General features: G+C 42.8%; 1 long non-coding RNA gene across 2 annotated transcripts in view; it reads right to left on the bottom strand.

The window, feature by feature from the left end:
• Positions 1–2,024: 2,024 nt before the first annotated feature.
• LOC116978658 overlaps positions 2,025–16,750 on the bottom strand; it is a 32,931-nt gene continuing 18,205 nt past the window's right edge. For both annotated transcript variants that reach the window (XR_004413496.1, XR_004413495.1), the window contains exons 2-5: positions 14,362–14,443; positions 12,593–12,670; positions 6,586–6,642; positions 2,025–3,107 (exon numbers count right to left, since the gene is read on the bottom strand). This is a non-coding gene — a long non-coding RNA (uncharacterized LOC116978658). The remainder of the gene's footprint in view (positions 3,108–6,585; positions 6,643–12,592; positions 12,671–14,361; positions 14,444–16,750) is intronic.

The raw sequence follows: 16,750 nt of genomic DNA, 5'->3' as shown, positions 1-16,750 counted from the left end.
TGCAACTCCTTGTTTCCGTATATTATGTTGCAGTTGATCCATCATATTCATCCATCAGACATTTTGTTTCTTCTTCAACACCCCATTCTCCACATGCCTGTTTTCTATAGTTTCCCAGCTCTGATGAAAGGTCATTGACTTGTACCACTAACTGTTTCTCTCTCTCAACTAACATGGTCAGAATTGCCAGCATTTTCTGTTTGCGTTTTAGAAACAGGCATCTCCCCAAGTGCTCCCTCTCTGTTGAATTCATGTGATTCTATCATCCCCATAAAAGGCCGAGGAGGCCAAGTCAATGGATATTTTTAAGGCAAGAGATAGATAGATTCGTACGGATGTCACGGGTTATGGGGAAAAGGCAGAAGAATGGGGTTAAAAGGAAAAGGTAGATCAGCTATGATTGAATGGCGGAGTAGACTTTATGGACCGAATGGCCTAAATCTGCTCCTATCACTCTTGAACATGAATCCTAAGCAAGGTGTTTGTATTTACATTCCTAAATGCCTTAGATCTTTTTTTTAATGTCCCAAATTTTGGTGTCCCCAATACTGAAATTAGTAAGGAAGATGCTCTACAAATGCAAGTTCAACACTCCTTGAAATCAGCATCTGCAGTTCCTTCTTACATACTCCTTTTCAAAGATGAGGTAGATATATTTTAGGAAGATCTCTGTGGTCTCTGGAAACTGGCACAGAGGAGGAGATCTCATTTTCTGCTGTGTTAAAAAGAGATAGGGATACCATAAATATATATTCTTTTTAAACTGAATGACTTGGAAACAAGTCAGTCGTAACATCACGAAGCACAACAAGTTTAATATTAATGATATGAATAAATACAGACAACTTTAAGCTCAATTACATGTTCATAGAAATATGGTACCACGCATTCTGCATTTCACGTGAAATCATTATTTCCATTACAGACATGTTAACCTTCTCAAGGCTCATTCTACTTGTCCTTGTCGAGGAGGAACACCTTGAGCAGTGACTACGTGATCTCTTGATTCTTCACCCTTCTAGGCTGAAGGACGGGGAACATCAGACCTGTGCCGACCATGTCCCAAACTAGTAGATCTTATGGAAGGTACACAAAATTGCTGGGGAAACTCAGCGGGTGCAGCAGCATCTATGGAGCGAAGGAAATAGGCGACGTTTCGGGCCGAAACCCTTCTTCAGACTGATGGGGGGTGGGGAAAGAAAGAAGGAAAAGGGAGGAGGAGGAGGAGCCCGAGGGCGGGCGGATGGGAGGGTGGGAGTAGACAGCTAGAGGGTGAAGGAAGGGGAGGAGACAGCACAGGCTAGCCAAATTGGGGGAATTCAATGTTGATGCCATAAGGACGCAAGGACCCCAGACGGAATATGAGGTGCTGTTCCTCCAATTTCCGCTGTTGCTCACTCTGGCAATGGAGGAGACCCAGGACAGAGAGGTCGGATTGGGAATGGGAGGGGGAGTTGAAGTGCTGAGCCACCGGGAGGTCAGGTAGGTTATTGCGGACTGAGCGGAGGTGTTCGGCGAAACGGTCGCCCAACCTACGCTTGGTCTCACCGATGTAAATCAGCTGACATCTAGAGCAGCGGATGCAGTAGATGAGGTTGGAGGAGATACAGGTGAACCTTTGTCGCACCTGGAACGACTGCTTGGGACCTTGAATGGAGTCGAGGGGGGAGGTGAAGGGACAGGTGTTGCATTTCTTGCGGTTGCAACGGAAAGTGCCCGGGGAGGGGGGGGTGGTGCGGGAGGGAAGGGAAGAATTGACGAGGGAGTTGCGGAGGGAGCGGTCTTTGCGGAAGGCAGACATGGGGGGAGATGGGAAGATGTGGCGAGTGGTGGGGTCACGTTGGAGGTGGCGGAAATGGCGGAGGATTATGGAAGTCCTCCCTACCTACCAGTGCCTGGTGGAGAATTTGACATTTCTCTATCCCAACATGGATAATGATATCAATGGAGGTAATAAAACACATTACCTAGATGCAATACCGAATAAACATTTAACATTTGCACATTTCTCATCTCCATAATAATGCCACTTAAAATATTTTTTTATTCCCATGGCACAGGCACAGAAGAAGCAGCAGACCAAAACATTGTGATTTTCTTGAATCCATTGCTGCACGACATCAACAAAGGATTGTATTTTAGATGCAGATAAAGCATGAGATTTATATATTTATTTTAATGTCAAAGCTAATAGAAGCATCAATCATTCTCCTGGTGGACTTCACCCATTCAATACAGCAAACCTGAGGCATAGAAGGGCACAGGACCAGAAATAAATGCAGACTCAAGCTCCACATGAAAAAAATAACATAAAGCATAAAGTAGTTAAGGTTATGTTTCCACAAAATCTCAGGCAGAAATTGTTGAATTAAGGTAAACCAGAGAATTAACATAAAATTCAATGATTAAGCCTGTTTTTATCTGCAAATGTTTCTGGGGTATTTTTTTCTGGAGGAGACATTTAGTTATTGGGAGGCCATTTCAGGATGGCACTGTGCACAATTTTCTCACCATTTAAATTAAATTCAGAGGCAGTGGTCCTATGATTTCCAAGCCTTGTTTACAGCATGCAAGACTTGCTATAGGGCAGGCATAGTTAAAAAGTGCTCCCTTGATTTGTGAAGTGATAGACAGTGTTGCTGATTCTTCCATTGCCTGTGAAAGGGCTGGATGAATGGATGATAATTGTGGCACATAAATTCAAGCATGCTTCCCCATTCACACAGCAGCTTTATAGCGCAGTTGAACAGCTTGTGAGGATTCTGTAGCATCACCCACCAAAATACATCTTTAATTTCTGCATACAGCTACAAGACAGGATGATGGAAACATTGGCCACACACTGACAACACAATCAATAATGGCCATGGTTACTGACACAGTACATTATAACAAGTAAACATTAAGTTATGGGAACTGCATTTTTAGCAGCTTGCTCAATGGGAACTTTGTTTCGCTATTCATCCCTACAGCCCAAATCCCCTTAGTCGAACAAAGAATAAGTATTTGTCAACGACATTGAGGAACTCAGGTCAATTTTTAATCTGCTCAACCAATGTTTCATCATCTTCTGGAGAGATAAGAAGTTCTTCACTTTCAGTAGCTTCCTGTAAACAATCAAAAGAGCATATGATGAAACACTGCCATATAATCGCAGGGCATAGTTTAGTTTAGTTTTGTGATATAGAATGGAGACGGGCGTTTTGGCCACCGAGTCCAGCTGACCATCGATATCCCGTGCACATTAGTTCCACGTTATCCCCTCTCATCCACCCCTCAATATAGGAGCAATTGGCAGAGGCCAATTAAACTTCAAACCTGCATGTCTTTGGGATGTGGGAGGAAACCGGATTGCTCTAACCTTAGCACATGTGCGTGGAGATGTAGCAATGTTGTAGGACTTAGGCTATAATTCTTGTCCCTGGACATGCTACCTTTATGTTACATGAATGCTGAAGATGTCCTTAAAGCAGATGGATCTGCCCAAATCAGCAGCTCACCTCGAGCTGCACTTGAGTGGCTGCATTAGATAAACTTGTACCCTACCCCAGGGCCGGCCTTAGGAGATGCGTGGCCCAATTGGGAACAATTTTGGTGAGCCCCAGGTTCCCAGCCAAGGTCTGTAGATTCATAGAAATAGAAATAAAGTCTATTAAAGACTTTATATCTCTATGGAAGAATGGAAAGTAATGATCATGCTATGATCACAATGAATGGCGGTGCTGGCACGAAGTGCCAAACGGCCTCCTGCACCTACGTTCTAATCAAAATATGCGCTTAAAAGGTGCATGCGAGTTAATGGACCAAACAGATCTAAGCTACATTTTAATATCAAATTGCATACGTGTAAGCCTACAAGTAACACACAAAATTGTAGATCACCTCTGAAAAGTACATAGTTACAATGCCACTTATTTTAGTGACTGTGAAATTTAAAAAAAAGTAATTTAATTATCTAGATCCTGGAAAACCAATAACCATTGGTGAAAAACCAGTCCAGGCATTAAATTTTGGGCTTCATCCCCATCCCACCCTTTGGGCTTCTACCCCATCCTAACTTAGTTGTGTGTGTGTGTGTGTGTGTGTGTGTGTGTGTGTGTGTGTGTGTGTGTGTGTGTGTGTGTGTGTGTGTGTGTGTGTGTGTGTGTGTGTGTGTGTGTGTGTGTGTGTGTGTGTGTGTGTGTGATGTGTGAAGGAGGGGAGGAGAGAAGGGAGGGAGGGAAGTAGAGGAAGAAGGAAGGAAGGGAGGGAAGGAGAGAAGGGAGGGAGGGAAGGAGAGAAGTGAAAAGAGAGAAGGGAGGGAGGGAAGGAGAGAAGGGAGAGAGGGAAGAAGGAAGGGAGTGAGGGAAGGGAAGGAGAGAAGGGAGGGAGAGAGTGGGCCAGCGGCGGGAGCGGATGGGTGTGAGCGGACTGGGTGTGAGCCGAGGCCGAGGTTTGTAAACGTTGCTCCAACTCTCGGCCCGGCCCTCCCTGTATTGTTCACCGTGCATTCCCGGAGAGAGGGGTGGAGCCGGGGCTGTGTGCGTGAAGCACAGTGACTGGAGGTTCGGGAGCGCTGCCCCGGGACCGTGAGGGAACGATCCACCTCCCACTCTCCCCCTTCTCCATTCACCCCTCACACCCCCCTACCCGTCTACCCCTTTCTTCCCCCTCCGCCCGTCTACTCACTCTCCACCCCTCTCTCCCCCCACCACCCAGGGAGTGCAATTGGTCCAATTGGCTTAAGGCCGGCCTTGCCCTAACCATTAATCCCAGATATACCAAGAATCCCAGATATGTTGAACATTCGCTGGGGATGAACGATAACAATTGATTCAAGAGATAAAACAAGTAATTGCATGATCCCAGATGGAAAACTGTTCAGTACAAAATAAATATAAAAATTCTACCTTTTAACAAATTACTCAACTCATAATCACCATTTCAGAAGTGATGAAATTAGGATAAATATGCAGACATATCATCACAAATTTATCCTGATCATCAATGTGAACAAAGTAGATTTATAAACAGATAAAGAACCTAAACATCATTTCATGGCCCTCAAATCCCACACATGACTGCGTGGAATATTCTTAGAAACATAAAAAAGTGCAGGAGTAGGCCATTCGGCCCTTCGAGCGAGCACTGCCATTCAATATGATCGTGGCTGATCATCTAAAATCAGTACTCTGTTCCTTCTTTTTCCCCCATATCCTTTGATTCCTTTAGCCCCAAGAATTAAATCTAACTCTCGCTCGAAAACAGAAAGCGTTTTGTTTTGCAGGAAATAATTAGGCAAATCAAGGGATGAAGGCCGTTAGCCAATTAGCTAACACTAATTGAAACCCTTGTATTTATGCAGGATCTTTTTATGACCACAGGACATTTTTAATTATTCACAGCCAAGGAACTACTTTGGAAATATAATGGTTTTATACAACATGACTGTAGGAGACAGTCAAGTTGTACAAAACAGAGACTCAGGAACAAATATCTATTGACGTCCAAATGATCTGTTTTGCTTCAACGTCATTAGCCGATAAATTCATAATGCAGGACCCAGAGGGAGCAAAGCTTCACGGAACCAGTTATGTACAGCTGATGCATTAGCATCTTCTTCACTCCTTCATGGTTAGTCCCAGTGAGCATGCCCCTGGAATGGAATTTTTAACCTGTAACCTCTTGACTTGCAGTTCAGTGTCACTATTGACCAGAGATGATAAACCTCTTGTATATAATCAACATATTATTGAGCATGTTGTGATCAAAACTTACTTAATGCGTTGATAGTGGCCCAGTAGAATGTATAGCTATTTAAAAAGCCCCAGTGACGCAGGTTCAAGCCTGAATTTGAATGCTGTCTGTGTGGAGTTTGCATGTTCTCCCTGCAACCTTATGGGTTCCCCCGGGAGCTCTAGCTTCCTTCCACAACTGAAAGGTGCAGTGTGAAGCAAGGAACTGTAGATGCTGGTTTACACCGAAGATAGACACAAAATGCTGGAGCAACTCAGCAAGGCAGGCAGCATCTCTGGAGATAAGGAATTGGTGAAGTTTTGGGTTGAGACCCTTTTTCACACAGTGGGCTGGAAGGCTAATTTGAGACTGTAAATTATCTGTAGGTTTTTAGTAGGAAAATCATGGAGAGTAGCTGGCTGTTTTAGATTTAGTTTAGTTTGGAGATAGAGCATGGAAATGGGTCCTTCAGGGAGGACATGCAAACTACTACATGGGGCACAACAAATTGCAGGGAACACATGGAAGAATTGTATTGAAGGAAATTATTAGACAGCCAGCAGTGGACCAAATAGCTTCCTTCCCTGCCAGAAGGAAATTGATATATTTATATTTTATTTTAAATCACGTTTTTCTTGCAAAGTGATAACACAGGCATGATGAGCAATATTCTCCCTCAGCGCTGAATAATTCAAAAATAACAGTGAGTGATCTGTACTGATCAGAGTAGGATGAGGAAAGGTGTGGGGTGGATGTAAATGTTGGGGTTATGGAACCAAATATCTTTTTCAGCACCGCGTATGCCAAGTAATTCTCAAACGGTGGAAACAGTGTGGTGAGCCAATAGTGGAGGGCTCGGGTTATAATTACCTTCAGGTTTTCCAGTTCTTGTCTGCCAGGAAGAGATATCTGAGGTGTGTGGAAAGCCTATCACATGAAAAAAGGTATTTGGTCAGTAAAGCATTATTGACATTAAATATATTTATACTTCGACAAGGATGAAAATGAAGGGTTTCCTCGTGTGTTTTTGGGTAGATTTCATGTCTGGACTTCAAGTCACAGCTTTGAGAATAACATGCCACTGGTTTCATGCCTTGGCAGAACCATATGCCCAGCTACTGAACAGAGCAAGATGTTCAAAATCAATGTGGGTGTTCCAGTACATTGTAAAAATCCAATATTCAATTCCATTAAAATGAACACACCACTATTTTGCTGTGCACGACCAATGTCAGTCAAATAGTCAGGAAGGAACTGCAGATGCTGGTTTAAACCGAAGATAGACACAAAAAGCTGGAGTAACTCAGCGGATCATTTCACTTGGGCAGCTGACAACACAGTAGTATGAATATTGATTTATCTAACTTCAAGTAAATCCTTGCATTCTTGGTTCATGCTCCTCCAAAATATTCCAAATAGAATTTAATTCCCTCTCTCTCTCCATCCCTCCCCCACCCGTCGTACCAGATTCAAAGTCACCTTGTTGAGTCTCATTGTCTGTAACTCGTTTTCATCTAGCCCACAGCAAACAATGGCTTGTTTCCTTTATCATTGTTACTTTGTTGCATATCTTTCATTTGTTCTAGATCTCTTTACATCACTATCAATATCTCTTGGTTCCCTCTCCCCTGACTCGCTGTCTGAAGAAGGGTCATAACCCGAAACTTCACCTATTCCTTTTCTCCAGAGATGCTGTCCGACCCACTGAGTTACTCCAGCTTTCTGTGTAGATAGAAGCATTCTGAAACAAATATTAAACAATCTTACTTGGATGACCTGAAATTAAAGCATATAATTAGTTAGTTACCCAATTGTAGCTAATTCCAAAATTCAATTACTAGATCTAAACATCTATCAATTTCTTAAGAAAAGATTAACATTTTTAAATAGCCTAAGTGTCCAAAGAACATTCACACAGGAATTCACAATAAAACATGATTTTAAAATCTCATTTACATTAATTTATAGGCCAAATGGAAGGGATTTAGTGTTCAATTGCTGTAAATGAATGGCCATTTAAATCAGCTTGTGAGTGGGATTTTCTCGAACGCGCTGGTTTGGAACGCTGCCATTGCGGTGGATTGAAGCCCATATCCGGCATGAAAGATACTGCAGGATTAAATGGGCCCCCAAATCACGTATTCTCAACTTAAAATTTTGAATAAAGGGATCTTAAGAAGCCCTTTTTAATGTAAAATAAACAACCTACCTGGCGTTGTCCCCTACATGAGATCCATCCCGTTGTCGGCGTTCGCGGCTTTAGAGGATGATTTTTAATCTACTATAGTAATTAAATAATCCAATTTAGTTTAAAAATACCTGCAGCGAACGAATTTCGCAGCGATTTTTCGTCAGCAACTAAGTAGGCTGAACAACATCGATTTCAACAGCCTAGAGAAAATCGCGTTTTAAAACCCGCCCCCCTCTCAAAGGCGCCAAAGTCGCGCACACGGGCAGCGGCAGAACTGCAGCGCGGCTGAAGGTAAGTTTTGCTACATACCTACAATATGCTTTCACCTCCTCAATTATCAGGATTCTATTACTCTTTCAAAGAGTCACATTAACTGGTCCTTTAGCCAACAAAGTCTGCACTGTACATCAAGCACCCAATTAAAATACAGAACAGTTCAGCACAGGGAATGGCCCTTCAGCCCACAATATCTATGCCAAACATGATGCTACGTCCAATGCGTATTTGCTTGCACATAATCCATATCTCTCCATATTCTGGATATTCATGGCCCCAGTCAAAAGCCTCAATCACATCTGCCTCCACCACCACATCCAACAGCAAATTTCATTCTCTCATTTCACTCTGTGTAAAGAAAAGCCCCACACATTTCCTATAAACACTGCCCCTCACACCTTAAAGCTCTGGCCTCTAGCCGTCAGTTTTCCATTCTAGAAAAAAAGTTCTGAATGTCTACCCAATTTATGTTTCTTAGAATTTCATGTATTTCTATCAGGAATACCCTCAACCTCCTGCGTTCCAGAGAAAACAATCCACATCTGTCCAACCTCACCCTGCAGCTAAAGGGGTTGTCCCACTTGGGCGACCTAATTGACGAGTTTAGAAGAGTTTGAAAAAAATGACCTCTCATATCCTCCAAAAATGCAACACCTCACACATATTCAGATTAAACCCCACCTGCCATTTATTTGCCCATTTCTGTAGGTATGTTACAATACTTACCTTCAGCAGCGCTGCGATTCTGCCACTGGCCGTGTGCGCGATTTTGGCACCTTTGCGGGGGGGGGGGGGGGGGGGGGGAGGGTGCGGGGTTAAAACTCATTTTTTTCCTACCTTGTCCTGGAATATATTTGGTTGGAGTGCAAACTTTTGCTGAAGAATCGTTCCGACGAGCGTTCTGTGTATTTTTTATTTTATTTTTTTTAAATCGCCCGACAAGTTCAGTGCTGGAGTAATTTTAAAATCAGCTTCTAAAGCCGTCAACGCAGACAACGGGGAAAGATTTCAGGTACGGGACAGGTAAAAGAAAGCCGTTTATTTTATGTATAAAAGTGGTCCTTAAGATGCCTTTAATTCATATTTTAATTTGCGAAACGGTGATTTAGTCCCCATACGAACCGGCAGTATTTTTCCTGCCGATATGGGGTATAAATTCACCACAAACCGCAACGTTCAAAATGATCGCGTTCCAGAAAAACTCACTCGCAAGATGATTTAAATGGCAATTAATTTACAGGCGTTAAATATTAAATTCCTTCCATTTGGCCTATAAATCCATGACAATGAGATTTTAAAATTAGGTTATATTGTGAATTCTTGTGTGAATGTTATTTGGACACAGGCTATTTAAAAATCTTAATCTATTCTAAAGAAATTGATGGATGTTTAGATCTAGTAATTGAATTTTGTAATTAGCTACAATTAGGTAACTAACTAATTATATGCTTTAATTTCAAGTCATCTAAGTAAGATTGTTTCTTATTTGTTTCAGAATGCTTCAATCTATAATAACTGACATTTTATTTCAGTTCTCTTAATTTTTAAGAAAGTTATAGGCTTTTGACTGTCCTCGATCACAGCTTTTGTGTCGTCAATGGAAAAGCAATAGGGAACAAGATGCTAATTTCCGAGTATGAAAATGGCCATCACTTTTTTAGTACTGAAGATATGAAAGTGAATTAGGTATCAAATTAAACTTATTTTTATGCTTTATCTGATGGGATAAATTACAAACTAGATTTTTTAAATCTCAAAATGTTGTAACGTTCCTAATTTCTGTAGCTGATCTGTATCCTTCTGTATAGTTTGACAGCCTTCCTCACAGTTCACAATCCCAGCTATCTGCAACCTCACTGACCAGCCCCTCTACATTTACATCCAGGTCACTTATGTATATCACAAACAACAAAGGTTCCAGCACGGACTGTTTCTTTGAACACGATGGCTTGGTCATCCTGGACCTCCAAGTTGTCATCCATTTTAACTCCCCTTCCCATTCCTATATTAAATTTTCTGGCCTTGGCGTCCCCCACTGCCAGAGTGAAGACACATGCAAACTAGAACAGCACCTAACACTCCGCTTGGGTAGCTTACAACTCAACGGTACAAATATTGAATTCTCCAATCTTAAGTAACACTTCACTCTTCTCTTACCCTCCCCCCCCCCACTCCCTTTGACCCCACCCCAGTGCCCTCTCATCAATGCCACTGTCACCCTGTTCCGTTCCCTTCCTCTTCACATTGATCTCCCACCCATCCACCTCCAAGTCACCCATTTTCCTTTTATCCTTCCACTTTCTCCACCAGCTTTCCCCATCCCCTAGCCCCTTCCACTCATATCCCTCTCTCCAGATTTACATTTCACTTCACCTCTTCTTTCCTAAACCGATACCTTTTTGTCTCCTTTTCACCTCTGGCTTTTATTACTGCCCACCCAAAACCCAATTGCCATGCCCCGTCCCCTCACCTGTATCCATCCATCCATCACTTGCCAGGCTTTGTCCCCCCCATTACTAGCTTTCTCCCCATCTATTCATCAGTCTGAAGAAGGCCCTGACATAAAACGTTGTCTGTCCATTCTCAGCAGATGCTGCCAGACACAGAGTTCCTCCAACACTTTGTTTTTTACTCAAGATTCCAGCATCTGGAGTTTTGTGTGTTACTATTTTATTCTCCCCACAAGTTCCCATCAATTTCCACCCAAATTCTACTGCTCGCCAACACACTACAGCAGCTGGTAATCTTGAGTAATACTTTGCACTTCTGTCACCCCACCTCCTTTGACCCTACCCCAGTGCACTCTCACCAATGCCACTGTCACCCTGTCACCCCAGCAGCAGATATCTTTGAGAAGTGGAAGGGTACTGGAGCACTCAGAAGGAACCCACAAAAAGCAAACATGCAAACTCCACACACTCAGCACCAGAGGTCAGGATTGAGCAAGGAACAATGGAGACACTATATTCACCATCTTTTGGAGACAATGGTTCCAAAGACCATCAACTCCTAGAATCAAAAAAGCTCCACCCCTTTCTTAAATCAACTTTAGAGATACAGTGCGGAAACAGGCCCTTTGGCCCAACGCCGACCAGCGATCACCCTTTACACTAACACTATCCTAAACACTAGGGACAATATTACAATGTTTTACTGAATCCAATTAACTTCCAAAATTGTACATCTTTGGGGCCTGGGATGAAACCAGAGCAACTGGAGAAAACCCATGAGGTCACTGTGAGAACATACAAACTCCATACAGACAGCACCTCTAGTCAGGATTGAACCCAGGTCTCTGACGCGCTAAGGCATCAACTCTACCACTGCACAACAATGCTACCTACTATCTATCTATCTATCTATCTATCTATCTATCTATCTATCTATCTATCTATCTATCTATCTATCTATCTATCTATCTATCTATCTATCTATCTATCTATCTATCTATCTATCTATCTATCTACCTATCTATCTATCTATCTATCTACCTACCATCTATACTATTAGTAAAACTCTAATTTTGATCACTGTGTTGTTTTTAAATTTGCGCAAAAACAGTACCCTATATTGCTAGGATTTTTTCGCTACCTTACTCAGCATTCTCTGCGCCAAGCACACCAAGTTTTGTTCAGATCGGTGGAAGATTACAAAACTTATGAAGGTTTTAAAAATTGTGAGATCAGCAGATTGGTCTTCTCATCTGCCAGTCACCATGAGGGTAGCGCCCCTTCCAGCACCCGCTGGAGAATAAAGCCCTGGAGGCGGGGCTAAGTCCTTGAGCATATCCAGAAGCCACCCATCCAGTAACCGCCCTGTGTCTGCTCACAAACAAACTACGGCAGCTGAGTGAGTCCGGAGCCGGGTCCTGGAGCCAGGAGTGTGGTCGGAGTCGGAGCTGGGGCCAGGTACTGGTGAGCCCACACACTCCCCTACAACATCCCTACACCCCACACCATCCCCTACACCCACACTCCTCCCCCACACACCCCTCTCCCTCCATACACCAACAGTCTCGCACACCCAACATCCCCCACACCCTCCCCTTCCTCCACACCCCCATCCCTACCGCACCCCCCCCCCTCCCCACACACATCCCTCCCCCACACACACCCCCATCGTCCCCTACAACCCCCTCCCCTACACACCCCCTCCCCTCATACACACACACCCTCTGTCCCCTACACCCGCCTCCCCCACATCCCCCCTCCCCCACACTCCCCATCCTACTCTGCCACCAGCAGCACACATGAAGAATGGCAACAAAAATATAATGCCTGCTACCAACAACACATTTGGAACAGCATCCCAACAAGACTCGGAGAAGCTGTGATAGATATAACTTTCTAATCGCAGTGTGAATTTCACTGGAGTTCTACAAAGAATGGGGTTTCATTTAGAAAAGAAGACCTTCTTTGCTTGCACAATCTCATCGGTGGATTTTGAGCGACTCTTGACATTCTGCCTCTGTGGTGAAGGTGATTCATTCTGAGGAAAAACCAAAAGGACACAGACTGTTAAAAGTGCATTGGAGAGGGCCAGCTTCCACTTGAGAAACCTGTAAACCTTCCAATTTTCTACAAATTACACAGTGACATAACAAAGCAAGACCTGTAAAAGCTGCAAATCTAAAATAATAACTGAAAAAGCTGGAAACATTCAACTGGTTAATCAGACTTTAGATTCTAGAGATACAGCATAGAAATAGGCCATGCGCCACCATGCCATCCCAAATTCATCAGTTTGGATGAATCAGCCAGAAATGATATCCTTGTTTCTTTTTTAACAGATGCTGTCAAACCTGCTGCATTTTTCCAGCATGTTTCATGTATCAGATTTTCAGCATTTGTAGTTCTTTTCCCTTCATTGTCATTTATTTATCATGTTTAGATGAAAACAGAAAATACCGTATGTAACTTTTTTTGCTACAAACATGTGCCCAAACATTAAATTATTCTACGTTAACATCTCGAATGACCTATCCTGGGCCTAGAACATAAAGGTAATCACGAAGAAGAAGCACTATAGAAAATACCCTGATCAGTTGGAGATGATTGCAGGAATGAATGGGACAGCATATGATGAGTGCTAGGCAGTACTGGGCCTCTACTCTCTGGAGTTTAGAAGGTTGAGGGGGGACCTCATTGAAACTTAGAATAATGAAAGGCACAGATAGAGTGGATGTGGAAAGGATGTTTCCACTGTTGGAAGAGTCTAGGACCAGAGGCCTGATAATTAAAGGGCACTCTTTTAGAAAGGAGGTGAGGAGGAACTTCATTAGTCAGAGGGTAGTTAATCTGTGGAATTCTTTGCCACAAAGGGCTGTGGAGGCCAAGTCAGTGGATATTTTTAAGGCGGAGATAGACAGATTCTTGATTAGGGCGGGTGTCAGGGTTATGTGGAGAAGGCAGGAAAATGGAATTAGGAGGCAGAGATCATTCATGATTGAACGGCGGAGCAGACTCGATGGGCCGAATGGCCTAATTCTATTCCTACAACTTCTGAACTTCTGAACTTGTATCATGACCAGGTACAGCAACTCCAAATTTGATGATTGCTGAAGGCTGCAGAGAGTCGTGGACTCTGCTTTCCTCCGCGTAGTCATAGAGTGATACAGTGTGGTCCAACTCGCCCACACCGGCCAACAATGTCCCATCACCAGCAGCTACATGAGCCGCTGCCTCAAGGAGGTGGCATCTATCATCAAGGATCCCCACCATCCCGGGTGTTCCCAACTCTTGCTGCCACCATCAGGCAGGAAGCACAGAGGCATTGTGTCCCATACCATCAGGTCCAGGAAGAGTGACAACCATCCGATTCTTCACTGACTTGCATAACCCTAATCCTGCCTCTGGAACAGTACACTACGGACCACCTCCAATGCTATCAGGGAATTACTTTCCAATTGCGTTTTGCACTAATGTCCTCTTTATTCATGGTATTTTTGTCCATTTCGCTATCTTATATAATTTATGTTTTGTGTGCTGTCTGGGTCTCTGTGCCCATGATGCTGATGTAAGCAAGAATTTCATTTGATTGTACTTGTGTCTGATGGGTTTAATGGCTACATCTAACACTACCATGGTTTGTAACTGAAGTTCTCAGTCACTTGGCACATTCAGATTGTAATGTAGCACTGGTCTTTCCCAAATAAGAACATGATATTATTGCACTCTTACCTTTTTGTCCATCTTGCCCCAGGTTTATGTAGGAATCCTGGTTAGGAAATGGTATGGCTTCCCTTTGATATCAAGCTTCAACCTTTAGCAAATAAAGGCAGACATAAGTTGAATAATATTTCCCATGTGGGGCTTCATACCAAAGTGTTCCCAGTACCATGATGCTGCCACTTTTACATACCATATCACATGAATTGGCAGGTGATAGCAAAGTGTTCCTGGAATACACCACTGAGCCATCAGGAATAGCAAGTTATCACATATATACTTTTAGTTTAGAGATACATCCCAGAAACAGGCCTTTCAGCCCACTGAGTCCACACCAACCAGCAATCACCCCGTACACAAGCGTTATCGTATACACACTAAGGACAATTTATAATTTTTGCCAAAACCAAATTAACCTACAAACCTGTACGTCTTTAGAGTGGAGCACCCGGGGAAAACCCACGTGGTCACGGGGGAGAACGTACAAACTCCATACAGACAGCACACAGTCAGGATCGAACCCCAGTCTCTGGCACTGCAAGGAAGCAACTCTACCGCTGCGCCACAATGCCGCCCCCAAACATATATATTCCTACATGAATTATTGAAAATATATCAGATCAGATACACACAGATCAGCTCAAAGACATCTCAACATAAAATTATAAATTTACAAAATTATTACAAATGTGCCACAATGCAACTGAGCCCAAACATAACCGCAACAAGCCACCAGAAATATATCTTCACAATAGTCATCTCGACAATACTGTATCAGAATGAATCACTACATCATCAACGTGAGGAAGCATAAATGAAACAAGCATACATCAGTGGAAAATGTACCTCAATGGGAATGATAATGGTATTAGTTTATTATCACATGTACCAAAATATAATGAAAATATTTAAGACGGAACTGCAGATGCTGGAGAATCGAAGGTAGACAAAAGTGCTAGAGAAACTCAGCGGGTGCGGCAGCATCTATGGAGCGAAGGAAATAGGCAACTTTTCGGGACAAAACCCTTCTTCAGACTTTTGTCTACCTAATGAAAATATTTGTATGTATGATATCCTATCAAATCATACTACACAAAAGTACAATCAAGCAATACACAAGTGCAAGGAGAGAATTAACAGAGTGCAGAATTTAGTTTTACAGTGTTATGGCGTTCTAGTTACAGAGGAAGTGCAGGTGAAAAAAAAGTGTAAGGGCCACAATGAGGTCGTTTGGGAGATTGGGATTTCACCTAGTTTATGGGAGGACACTTCAGTAGTCTAATAACGGTGGGGAAAAGGTTTTCCTGAATCTGGGGTTTGTACTGTCAAGCTTTTGTATCTTTTACCCAATGGGAAAAGGAAGAAGCGGAGATAACCGAGGTAATAATGGTCCTCAAATACGTTGGCTGCTTTCCCGAGGCAGCGTGAGGTGCAGATGAAGTTGATGGGGGAAGAGAATGGTTTGTGTTGTACATCCACAACTTTCTTGAGGTCTTGGGCAGAGGTTTTGCAAACAAGGTTGTGAAGCATTCTCACGGGATGTTTTCTGCAGTATAGCTATAGAAGGCTATAAAATACCCAATCACGTTAGTGCTAATGCCAAGTGATACAATTTCACTAGGAATGAAGAAGGCATTTTAAACAGAATAATGGTTTAAAATGCAGCTTTTGAAATGTAAAGTGATGACATTGGTCTTGCAAAGTGAAGAGACCGTATTGGAGAAAAGGGAACTATTGGCAGTGCTGATAATATTAGTATCTAACTGGCAATGAATGGTAGAGGAGTATGGTCAACTTGAAAGCATTTTGGAGTAATATCCCTCCAAGAATGCCGCTCCATCGTTGCTGGCATTTGTTACCCATAATACTCATCCTCATGGGTAGTTCTCACCAATGGGATCTGTACAGGATCTTAATTACCCATTGAGATGATTCTGGAGTACCAGTTGAATAGCACGTTTTTTTCTCACTTACCTTATGAATTACAAATGCAAAGATATAGCGTAGCAAAGTGTGTACATTTTAGTTGTAGGAATAAAGGTGTCGATTATTTTCTAAATGGGGAGCGAATTCAGAAATCAAAGGTGCAAAGGGACTTGGAGTGCTGGTGCAAGATTCCCAAAAAGTTAATTTGCAAGCTGAATCGGTAGTAAGCAAGGCTTGAATACAAAAACAGGGATGTAATGCTGAGGCTTTATAAAGCACTGGTCAGACCGCATTTGGACTATTGTGAACAGTTTTGAGACCCATATCTGAGGAGGAAAGTGCTGCCGTTGGAGAGGGTCCAGAGGAGGTTTATGAGAATTATTCCAGGGATGATTGGGTTAACATATGATGAGCGTTTTTGACATCACTTGGCCTGTACTTGCTAGAGTTTAGATAGATGAGGGGGGACCTCATT

Source organism: Amblyraja radiata, chromosome 11 (genome assembly GCF_010909765.2).
Source record: "Amblyraja radiata isolate CabotCenter1 chromosome 11, sAmbRad1.1.pri, whole genome shotgun sequence".
In the NCBI taxonomy this organism is placed as follows: Eukaryota; Metazoa; Chordata; class Chondrichthyes; order Rajiformes; family Rajidae; genus Amblyraja; species Amblyraja radiata.
This window is presented reverse-complemented; position numbering and strand designations above follow the sequence as displayed.